Source organism: Lygodium microphyllum, chromosome 16 (genome assembly GCF_053477565.2).
Source record: "Lygodium microphyllum isolate KBCC chromosome 16, Lygodium_microphyllum_v1.1.10, whole genome shotgun sequence".
Classification (NCBI taxonomy): domain Eukaryota; kingdom Viridiplantae; phylum Streptophyta; class Polypodiopsida; order Schizaeales; family Lygodiaceae; genus Lygodium; species Lygodium microphyllum.
Window position 1 is genome coordinate 4590511 of NC_141150.1, and position 10361 is coordinate 4600871.

Here is a 10361-nt window from a genome sequence, read left to right on the forward strand (position 1 = left end):
ACACATATGCAACGAAAGCAATACCTAAATGTAGGGGGTTGGGATGTTTGAATGGTGTGATTTGCGTACTGATTGTTGCTGATTTTCTGATGCATATCATGACATAGAGTTTGTTGTACTTTAATTAAGAGGATAGTAGCACGGGCGTTGTCTCGGTGCTATCCTTACATCGCCGCAACGCATTAGGGAATAAGCATTTGAAAGCCTGGTTGTGCACAGCATGGTTTCTGATTTAAAATTATGTTTGAGCACTTTAGGATCATCCACCTTTGCATGTGCATGTAAACCATGGTGTCAGAATAAAAAGACTGGATGCATAGCACTTGTTTTCAATGACAATGACCCACGCTTGAGTGTGGAAAGGCATTCTAAGCCGTAGGATAGATGTTCGTTTCTTGGGGGATTATTTGGTAAGGACACATGGTATCTCCTGGAGTACTTTCAAAATGAAAGAGTGGAGTTTGTTTGTTTGTCTTATATGTTAAGCAGCGCATCAAGGGGCCAATCCCTACGATGTAGGAGAGCTGCAATGCAGCCGCGGTGATTCCACCGAGAGGTTGCCTCCCATGTATGTGATTATAGTGGTATTTATTGCCAATGTGTATGGGTTCTCCCTCTGAGGAGTCTATAGAAAGGGAAACGTTGGACTACAAAACTACAAAGCTATAAACGCATAGATTAGGCTTTAGGACAGTTTGTCCTTTAGCAGTAGATAGACACTCCTGGCCCGCGAGACTGTGAGGGTGTGTTTGTTTGTCATGAGTATGAGGTCCGGCTAGTACCATAGCCAGTGTCGGCCCATTTGAGGTCCCATCAACCTTTGAGCTAAGTATAGATTTGCTAATTGTCAATTGCTCCTATATTATAATGCCTATCGTGAGATCTTTCCAAGCAAGTTAGAACCCAATTGGGATTATCCTTATAAAATTATCCATATAGGAAAGAATGGCTCTACAATCATTTTAGTGGATTTGCAAGGGGTAGAGTTCAAAACTAAAGTAAACTTCAATAAAGTAAAGCCTATTGTGTGTAGGTACTCATGTTGAACTTGGTATCTTTGTAGGTCCTTCAAGATTCAGCTTAAACATGTAGAGTGGTAAGATAACTTTTTCACATGGGGTATTCGAGTCTATTGCTATCATTGTCATCGGATATTCGAGTCTATTGCTATCATTGTCATCGGGTTCTTACTAATGTCCCTATTGAGTTTCCTGAGGAAGGAGGGATTGTACCTATCTTACATCCCCTCTCTCAATTAGACTTTGATTATCATAAGTACGAGCGGATTGATTGCCATGGTAGGTTATATAAATGAACCCTTTATTTAATATACATTATATTTTAATGGATCTTCTCAAGGACCTGCTAAGCACGCAAGTGTAGGGGCTGTCATAAAAGATCCCTATTATCAAGTGGTTTTAAAAAAGGGAGAGTATTTAGGCACCACTTTGATGAATAACATGGCAGAATACAAGGCCTTTCTTATGGGTTTCAATCTAGCCATACGTGGTAGTATTCATTGGTTATTGGTGAAAGGAAACTTGCAGTTACCCATAAACCAATTGGATGGGACCTATCGTGTGAGAGATCCCATTCTAACAATGGATCATCGTGCAACCTTGGACACCCTTGAGATATTTGAGGCAATGGCTTGCTAGTTAATTCCTCGATAGTGAAATTGTTTTGCAAACTCCCCAACTAATTATGCATTTGTTGAAGATGTAAAGAAAACGGTGGTCTTGAGGGGCTTTTACAATTGCCTCCTGATGCTAGTGTTACTGTGGAAATGGCTTGCTGGCATGTCTTAGTTTGGCCATCGATGGCTAGTATGGATTATGAGCCAGCTAGCAATTGATCGTCTTCATATTTCGTCCGAGATGCATTGGATATTTCAACAGCATATTCGTCGGACACCCTTTGCTATTTATGTAAAAGGTTAGCTAACAATTTGATGCATTTAATGTAGGGCCTGAGTGGACGATCCTCTTGGTCTAGTTTTGTGCTCCAATAGGATTTATGTGGGGACCAAGGGTTTTCTTTCAATAGTAGGTTGCTAAATGGTGTGCTTTATGGTTATATTTTGTTAGGCTAAGAGGGTCATACCTATTGAATTTAATGTTTGATCTCATTAGGCCAAGAGGGCCTTTTATTCTTCTAGGAAATTGTTTGCTTTCAATAGGCCAAGAGGGCCATTTTTTTGTTTGATGCAAGTGCAGTTAATGGGCTTTGTCTTAGTGTTGCACTAAATAGATTTGACAGAGCAATTGGAGGGAGCCTCTTCCTACATAAAAGCTTCTTATGGCTAAGTTCAGGTGATATCCTTCCTTTATGACTTATTTCCCTTTACATTGTATATGTATATGTATGGGGGATGTTTTTCTTTTGCTAGGGACCAGCATTCAAGGCATAAAGTCCCAAGGTTAGATTAAGTGTGTCTGAGGAGGTTTGAGCAATTGTCTACCGCTTGTAAAGACATTATCGGGCACTCTAAGAGCCACTTTTTAGGGTAGTCCTACTGACCCTGTCTTGGTAGCCTGCTAGACAATTGTTTCCAGGAATCCCTATTAGTAGTGAGGCAGCTATGGAAGCCTATCAAATAAAGGAGAAAAGAAAAAAATTGAATGTATTTAAAATATGTAAGATACAGAGATGTGTAAAAAGGGTTTCTAACCCATAAAATAAAGGAAGAAAATTCCAAGTCCAAATGTTCATTACTTTGCGAAGGCCTAGTAGATTCCTAGGGATGAGTCTGCAATGCCTTGTCTTCCTAGGGATGGCATTTAACAAAAAAATAATCTTATGCAGATCAATTTATGGGTTCGATGGGCTGAATCCCCCTATCGCGCAGTCGCCAATGAGAGCTAAATTTTAGAGTTGATTTTAGAGCACAAAAGTGGTCCGAAATCTATTAAAAATGCATTTTTGGAAAAAAAAATAGTTACAGATCAAGGAGCTAGAGTTTTTCTAGATGCATTTTAACACCAAGAATCCAATGAAAGTTTCCATTCACCAATAGAGTTTGTTTGACCCCCCATTTAATGGTCTCAAGGTTTGGCATTGTAAAATAGCTACTAGATTCGGAAGCCGCAAAGCAAGTGATGGAGACTACGCTAATTGATTTTGATGCCAAAAAGTCATCCATCCAATCAGATCGTGCATTTATCCCTCCATTCGGTCTGAACCCACCTATAAGATAGTGCAAACGCGCTAAAGAGAACCAAATTTTTTGCAAGTTAAAGCTTAAGCTTCATTAAAAGAAGCTTAGTATTCATGAAACATCATGAATGGGAGGGGAGGGGCGCCATTTTTTTTACAACTCCTCAATTTCATTTTAAAAAATACATTTTGTAACTCTCCACATCAAACTTCATCTCATGGCCATGGAATCCCTGAATTCTTTGCTTTAGATTGCAAGAAACGATGCATGATTTGACACACTCAATAAAAAGTTCAAATTTCAATATTTCTCTCTCCTCTTTCTCTCTCTCGCCATAAATAGTGTTCACATGGCCTAAGAGGATGAGGAGAAATGGGTACCGATTTATAATGAGATGCAAGAAATGGATTAAGAAAATGTAAAGGAGACATCAGCAGCTATAAAAGAGTGTGATCGGCCTCTCATTTTTGAAATATGATGTGTGCGTTGTCGGAGGGGTTTTTGTCGAAAGGTCGAATCCACGAGGGATCAAAAGTATAAGAAAGTAGAGATAGGAGATGGAAGAGAAGATAGAGAATACCCAAGTGGTAAACACTATAAAGATAGATCACAATGAATTGAATCAATATGTATTAAAAGATCCTAGAATCTTCGCACTAATCAGAAGCAATCTCCAGCATTAGTTCTCCTGGAGCTCCTTCGTAGACCAAAAACATGGATCAGAAAAATCAGCTCTTTCTCGGCTGCCTGGAAACCCAAATCTGATGGCTCCATTGGCTTCGAAAGGGGGGTAAAACTGCAAGACACTTGCTCACGAATCTCCCAAATCACTCCTTCTTTCAGTTCAATTTGCAGTTTTCAACCTGTTTACAGTGATCGCGACGTGCGCGATTTTGTCCATCTGTCTCCTTTATGAAAAATCTCCTAATTGGCTGAAAAAGCAACTAACTTTTTGCATGCCATCCTAATCTAGAAGCTTTTCTAACTTTTTCAAATTCTTACAATAAATAATATCAAATATAGGCTAAAATTATCCAAAAATCTAGTATTTTTGGATAATCCACGCAACTCACACTAGTACTAATGGCTCAGATCACATTGACTCTCTAGATCAATAAAGAAGTCGGATGATGATGCATTCCATACTTTTTCACACTGTGTCGTCCTCATAACATCATGACATCCACTCCCTCTGAACCTACACATCCTCCGGTATGTGCCAAAATCCTAGTTGTCACCGGATTCTAAGTCCTCCTCATCCTCTGCAACCATATCTTTTACTTCTTCATTTTCCATATCTTCCTGGCTAGCCCCTGTATCATGATCACTATTTTCTTCCAATTCTGACAACTCATAGGTAACAGATTCCCACCTTTTGAATAATTTGATTCTTCTCCTTGCTACCGGAAGTTTGATGGTTGTCCCATCCAACTCATTTAATGTATAAGTAGCATTATCAAACACATGTCTTACCACATAGGGTCCAAACCATCTTTTGAAAACTTTACGCATGGCACTATGCTGGTTATCTAAACTGCTATCATAAACCAATACCCAATCTCCATCTTGTATGGTTCTTGGTCTCAATCTATGTCTTTTATCAAACCGTTTCTTGTTCTGTATCCTTGCTGCCCTTAACTTTGCAGCTGCTGCCTCTATAAATTTTGACTTTCTTTCCAACTGTCTAATGCGTAATGCCAACAACTCCTCTCGATTCAACTCCTCCTCCCAAGGTAACACACTCCATGTGACTGTCATCTCTTCTATTGACATGATAGGTTTTTGACCATACACCAATTCTGTAGGCATATATCCTGTAACAGCACTATGAGTTGTTCTGTTAGCCCACAAAGCATAAGGGAGCAATCATGGCCACTCTTTTATCTTCTCTCCACATGCTTTTGCCAATGCCTTCACAATAGGTGGATGACCTCTTTCACTTTTGCCATTTCCTTCAGGGTTATAGGCTGATGTTAAAGCAAGCTTTATCCCCAACCATGCAAAGAAACCATGAGCCTCATCTGCATCTAACTCACCCCTATCTGCTGTAATTTTTCCCACACAGCCATATCGACAAAAGATCTCTTCTAAGAGAAAAGTACATATAGCATTTGTCATCTTAGTACGTAGAGCTCTACCTTCCACTTGATTAGTCAAGCCTTTACAAGCAAGCACAAGATACCTCATTTGCCAAAGACATGTAGGCATTGTGACCAAATCCACCACCCACTTAAAATGAAGAGACAATGGATATGTGGGTTGCAATCCATCCCGATGTCTCACAGTTGAATACATTTGACATGTCGTACATGTTTCCACCAAGTGAGCAACATCCTTATACATACCCTGCCACCAATATCTTTCTTTGATCTTTGTAAAAGTACCCCAAACACCTCTATGACCAGCCCACAAGCTTTCATGAAATTCTTGCATTACTTTTACTTGTGAAGCTTTGTCACCCAAACCTCGCAATGGCATACCCTGTTTCTTTTTAGCATGTTTCCATAAGTATCCATCTTTTTTAAAAAATCCATAGGCTTTCCTCTTGATCTTCTTAAACTCCTCATCTGACAATTCATCTCTCTTTGTTAATGTACTGAGATATTGACCAATTCTCAACCACTCTCCTGCATATTTGTCTTCCAAAAACACTTCTACACAAGATACAAAACATCTAAAGTGTCTTCTCTTTGTTGTCCAAGCTTCTATTAATGCTGTAGCAACACCTTGCATTGCTAAATTCACTCTTGCAACATCATTTTCAGCCATGAGAAAGTCATCTTCTTCCTCCTCATCCATCATCCCATCTTCATTCTCATAGCGTGCTCGAGATATCATGTCTGCCAACTGGGTCTTCTTGCAATATGCTGAAATTCAGGGTTCAAAGATTTGATGTATGCAATCCATCGGAGCATAGCAATGTCTAGAATAGCACAACTAGTAATCATACCTAATACCGTCGGTCTCAATGACTACATGAGCACCCATTAAATACTCGTTATCACATTTAAGGATTGTCACAATTCCCCATAATTCTCTTTTAACCTATGGATATCTTCTCTGTTGTTCAGTCAATACTTTTGCACTAAAGCGAATTACATATCTTTGTCCTTCCTCATCATCTTGCCCAATTGCCCATCCAATCCCAATTGGGCTTGTATCTACAGTAATAATGATAGGCTTTCCATGTGAATAGTTAGCCTTTCTCAATGTAGGAGCAGATTTTAAGAGTTGCTTCAATTTCTTCATTGCTTTATGATGCTTCCTTTCCCAATGAAATTTTTGACCTTTCCTTAGAAGCTAATAAAGAGCATCGGCTACATGTGCAAAGTGAGGAATCCATATCAAATAGAACACACATGCACCCAAGAATCTATGCACCTCTGATACATTCATGCATACATCTTGCATTCTATCAATCCCATCTATTTTTGTTGGTGATGGCCTTCGCCCATAAGGCCCACACATATGCCTAACAATCAAAACCTCTTCAACTCCAAAGATAGACTTTTGTCCAGAAAGAGTTAAATGCATCTCTTCTAGACGTGTCAAAATCCTCTCACAATCCACAATATGATCTGCAACAAACTGTCTGCATCCATGAGCATCCATCTCTTCATTATTTTCATCCACTGCACACCCTTTGATTGGAACATCATCCAAGAAGGGCATAGTCAATTGTGGTATAAAATCCCTGAGTACCCTATTCATAGCATTTGTCATGTGTGCCATTGAGTTTGTTGCACCCTGTGGAAGAGTACACATCCGTAGTAACCCCAAAGGAGTGGAGTCTTCATGGTTGTGATATCCCTACTTTCAATTGCAAGCTAAAACTGATCATAACCCGAGTAAAGATCACCCAAAGAATAGATCGCTCTGCCTGCAAAAGCCTCTGCAAATTCATCAACCACAGGACTTGAACCCACATTTCTTATGGTCACTTTATTGACCGGTTGCATGTCTTGAATAAATCTCAAAGCCCCATTCTTTTTGGGCACAGTAAACCAACGATTTGAGTACGGGGTTGAAGAAGGCTCCAAGATTTTCATGCAAATCTTTTCATTTAGCAAATCCATCAGCTTTGGCAAGTAAGCTTTAGGCACTGGAATAGGCCTCAAGTTCCATGATACATGTGGCACAGTAAATATGACCATAGGGGAGACAACATTTGGATCTACACAACCTATTTCACTTAGCTAAAATGCAAATCCCTTCCCATGTCTAGCCAACATCTGCATAAAACAGTCTCTCTCAGCAAGCAAAAGAAACCCTTCTGCACCAACTTTCAATTCCTGTAATGTTTCAGATGTAAACTGATGACCTATATCTTTAGGATCTCGTAAGCTTGGCTGCCTTGACACTTTTTCATGCATACCCTCACTCTCTGGTGGAAGTGGCAAAGCAATTGGTTTCACCTTTTTGTCAACTGTCTTATACTTTGTCTCCACAAGTGCTTCAGCCCATTGTAATCCTTCCTGCTAAGCAAACAATGCTATAACATCATACATATCCAAAGAACATATTGACAACACTCTGTTTTCAGCCTCATTTTCTACATCTATAGTTGCTGAAATTTCAGCCATAGTGAGTGTAATATTCAGCCCATAAAAGATGCCTGAAATGCCATCATTTTCAGCTAACAGCCCCAATGCTCTCAATTTCTTAATAGCCTGTTTCATAGATATGCGTTCAACCCTACGCATAGCTTCCATAGGCTTAAACCAACATGAACTGTTTGCTGTAAACTGAGAATTACCAATAGTAAATACATGCTTCATTTCATCAAGAGGCGAGTACACCCTCTAAACAACACTACTGTAACCCCGCATTACAACAGTGCTTAATGAAAATCCAAGTCTTTGAATTCCCTTGCATTTGGAACCAAAGGAGACTCACGAAGAGTATCACGATTTCTAGGATGATTAACACAAACAGTAAGAAATTGGACTCCTTTTCTCCCATCCTTGCTTCTGACTCTTGCATAAGCAAAACCATCATCAAGTACCTTTGTTTCCATACACACACCTATAATATAGGGCTGTCCCAAAATCACTACATATGAGGAATTATCTTGCACAAAGAAATGTTGCTCTTCCTGTACATCACCAATCGTCACTTTTACATTAGGACATGCAGCATAGAGCTCCCTTGAAGAATTATTTGCAGCCCTCATATGCCAACCATGATCAGTGTCCACAGGCCATGCACCATTTTCATACAATCCCCACTGAGGAGCATTTATCTCAGACCCATGGTCAAGTAAAGCAACACAAGGAGTTTCAGGTTCCCCTATTTTCACTACCATTTCAGTGGTAGCTCTAACCCAATGATTTCTTGTGTAGTGACTTTGAGGAATAAATCCTAGAAACTCTTCTCCATATTGTTGCATTTGCCTTACTCCACCATGCATATTGTTACAAGACAATGCATTTTCAGCCACTTTCTTCTCTTTTCTACATGCTGTCCATTGATTAGTAGCATCCTGCATAGACAATCTTGTACTTACTTCATGCTCATATTCAGCCCGAATACCCAACAAACCAGTTTCCTCTTCAAATTGCAGCAATGCACTAGTGGTATCACCAAGAAACCGACCCTTCCTTTTAATTATGTCAATGATCTCATCATGAAATTCTCACTTGGCAATGCCAAGCATCTCTCCCAAGGTAAATTCCACCCGACTGTTTAAGATCCGTTTTTCAAGAACCTTCTTAAGATCTGTGGCTGCCTCAATGTCAGATTGCAACTTATATCCTAGCTGCTTGCCCTTCTTTTTGCCCTCTTGTTTGTTATCCTATTTTTGCTTCTGACTGACCTCTTCCATAACATGCTCAGGAGGTGGCTGATTTGCAGCTTTAGGGTGATCCATACTTCTTCTTGTCATTCTTTTAGATGTCCCCGCAATATCTTCATTTCTTTTTCATTTTTCTTCCACAAGTACATCCGTGTTTTGTACCTTTGCTAAATATGCATACACTGAATATGCATCTACCGATGATTCCCAACCAGTTATGCCACGAATGTCTTGCCCTGCATGAGACATTTCACTATCAATGACCTTTCTCTTTTCAGTTGCATGTAAAGCATGTGTCCATATTTCAGCCTTTGGACCAACGATCACTTGGCCATGCATTCTATCCAATTGTAGACCAAAAGTAGAAGCATGTACCGCCGCATAAGCATTTTGGACAGCCAATTCTTCCAACAACTTTTGCATATCTCCCTTTCCAAAATTCAAAGCAAGAGACAATCCCGTTTATTGTGCATGGATCTTGCCATCTTTCCAAAATGTAAGCTGTCGTGCCAAGGCCTCCTGATAGGCAGCACAATTCTTTCTCTCATGTTGCAAATTATCACACCACATACATCTTTTTCCAAGTTTAGGGGCCGCTGCTCGTCCCCTTTCCTCTTGTCCTTTTTCATCCAATTTTGCAACCTTCAATTGAAGATCCTGCATCCCTTTGACCAATTCATCCAAGACATCTTCCCTAACAGAGGGAACAATAGCAGGTATAGCCATAGGGTTAGCCACAGAAGTAGGTGGCTTACTGGATACATCAACTGTCTTGCCCGTAACAGTGGGCAAGCTAGAGATATGCAATCTTTCTCTTCTTCTATGCTCCTTCACAAGCGCAGCAACAGCTTCCTTAACATGTCTTCACTCTGTTTTCAAACCTGTCTCTGTAGTCTGATCCTCCAGCAAATCATCAAGCTTCTCTTGAAGCTCACAATCAGCTGCCTATAGAAACAATTCAATTTTCTGATTTGCAAGAGCTTGTTGTTCTACAAGATCCAACTACTCAAATCGACTTTCAAATTCTCTTAACAATTCCGTAGCCACAAGGCCCTTATTAGGTTGTATAACCGACTCCTGAAAAGTCTTGCGTGTAATCAAACTGGTGTCCTCAATGTAAAATTCTTCCCTAAGTGTCTTCTTGAAGGCTACCTAGTCTGCATCCTGCAAGTATAATTCAGTAATCTGTGCTTTCAGTTCATGAATAATAACATGTACAAAATACCAGCTCCATGCAGATTGAGCCACTCCAAAGAATTCCATCTTCTGAGCATAGATATGTATATATGCAGATACATTCCTGCCATTGAATAACTTCACCTCACGCTCAACTGCTTGCAAAGCATTCATCACAACACTTTCTGTTTGAGCTGAAGCTTGCATCACCTGTTGTTGTTGTACCTGCATAAG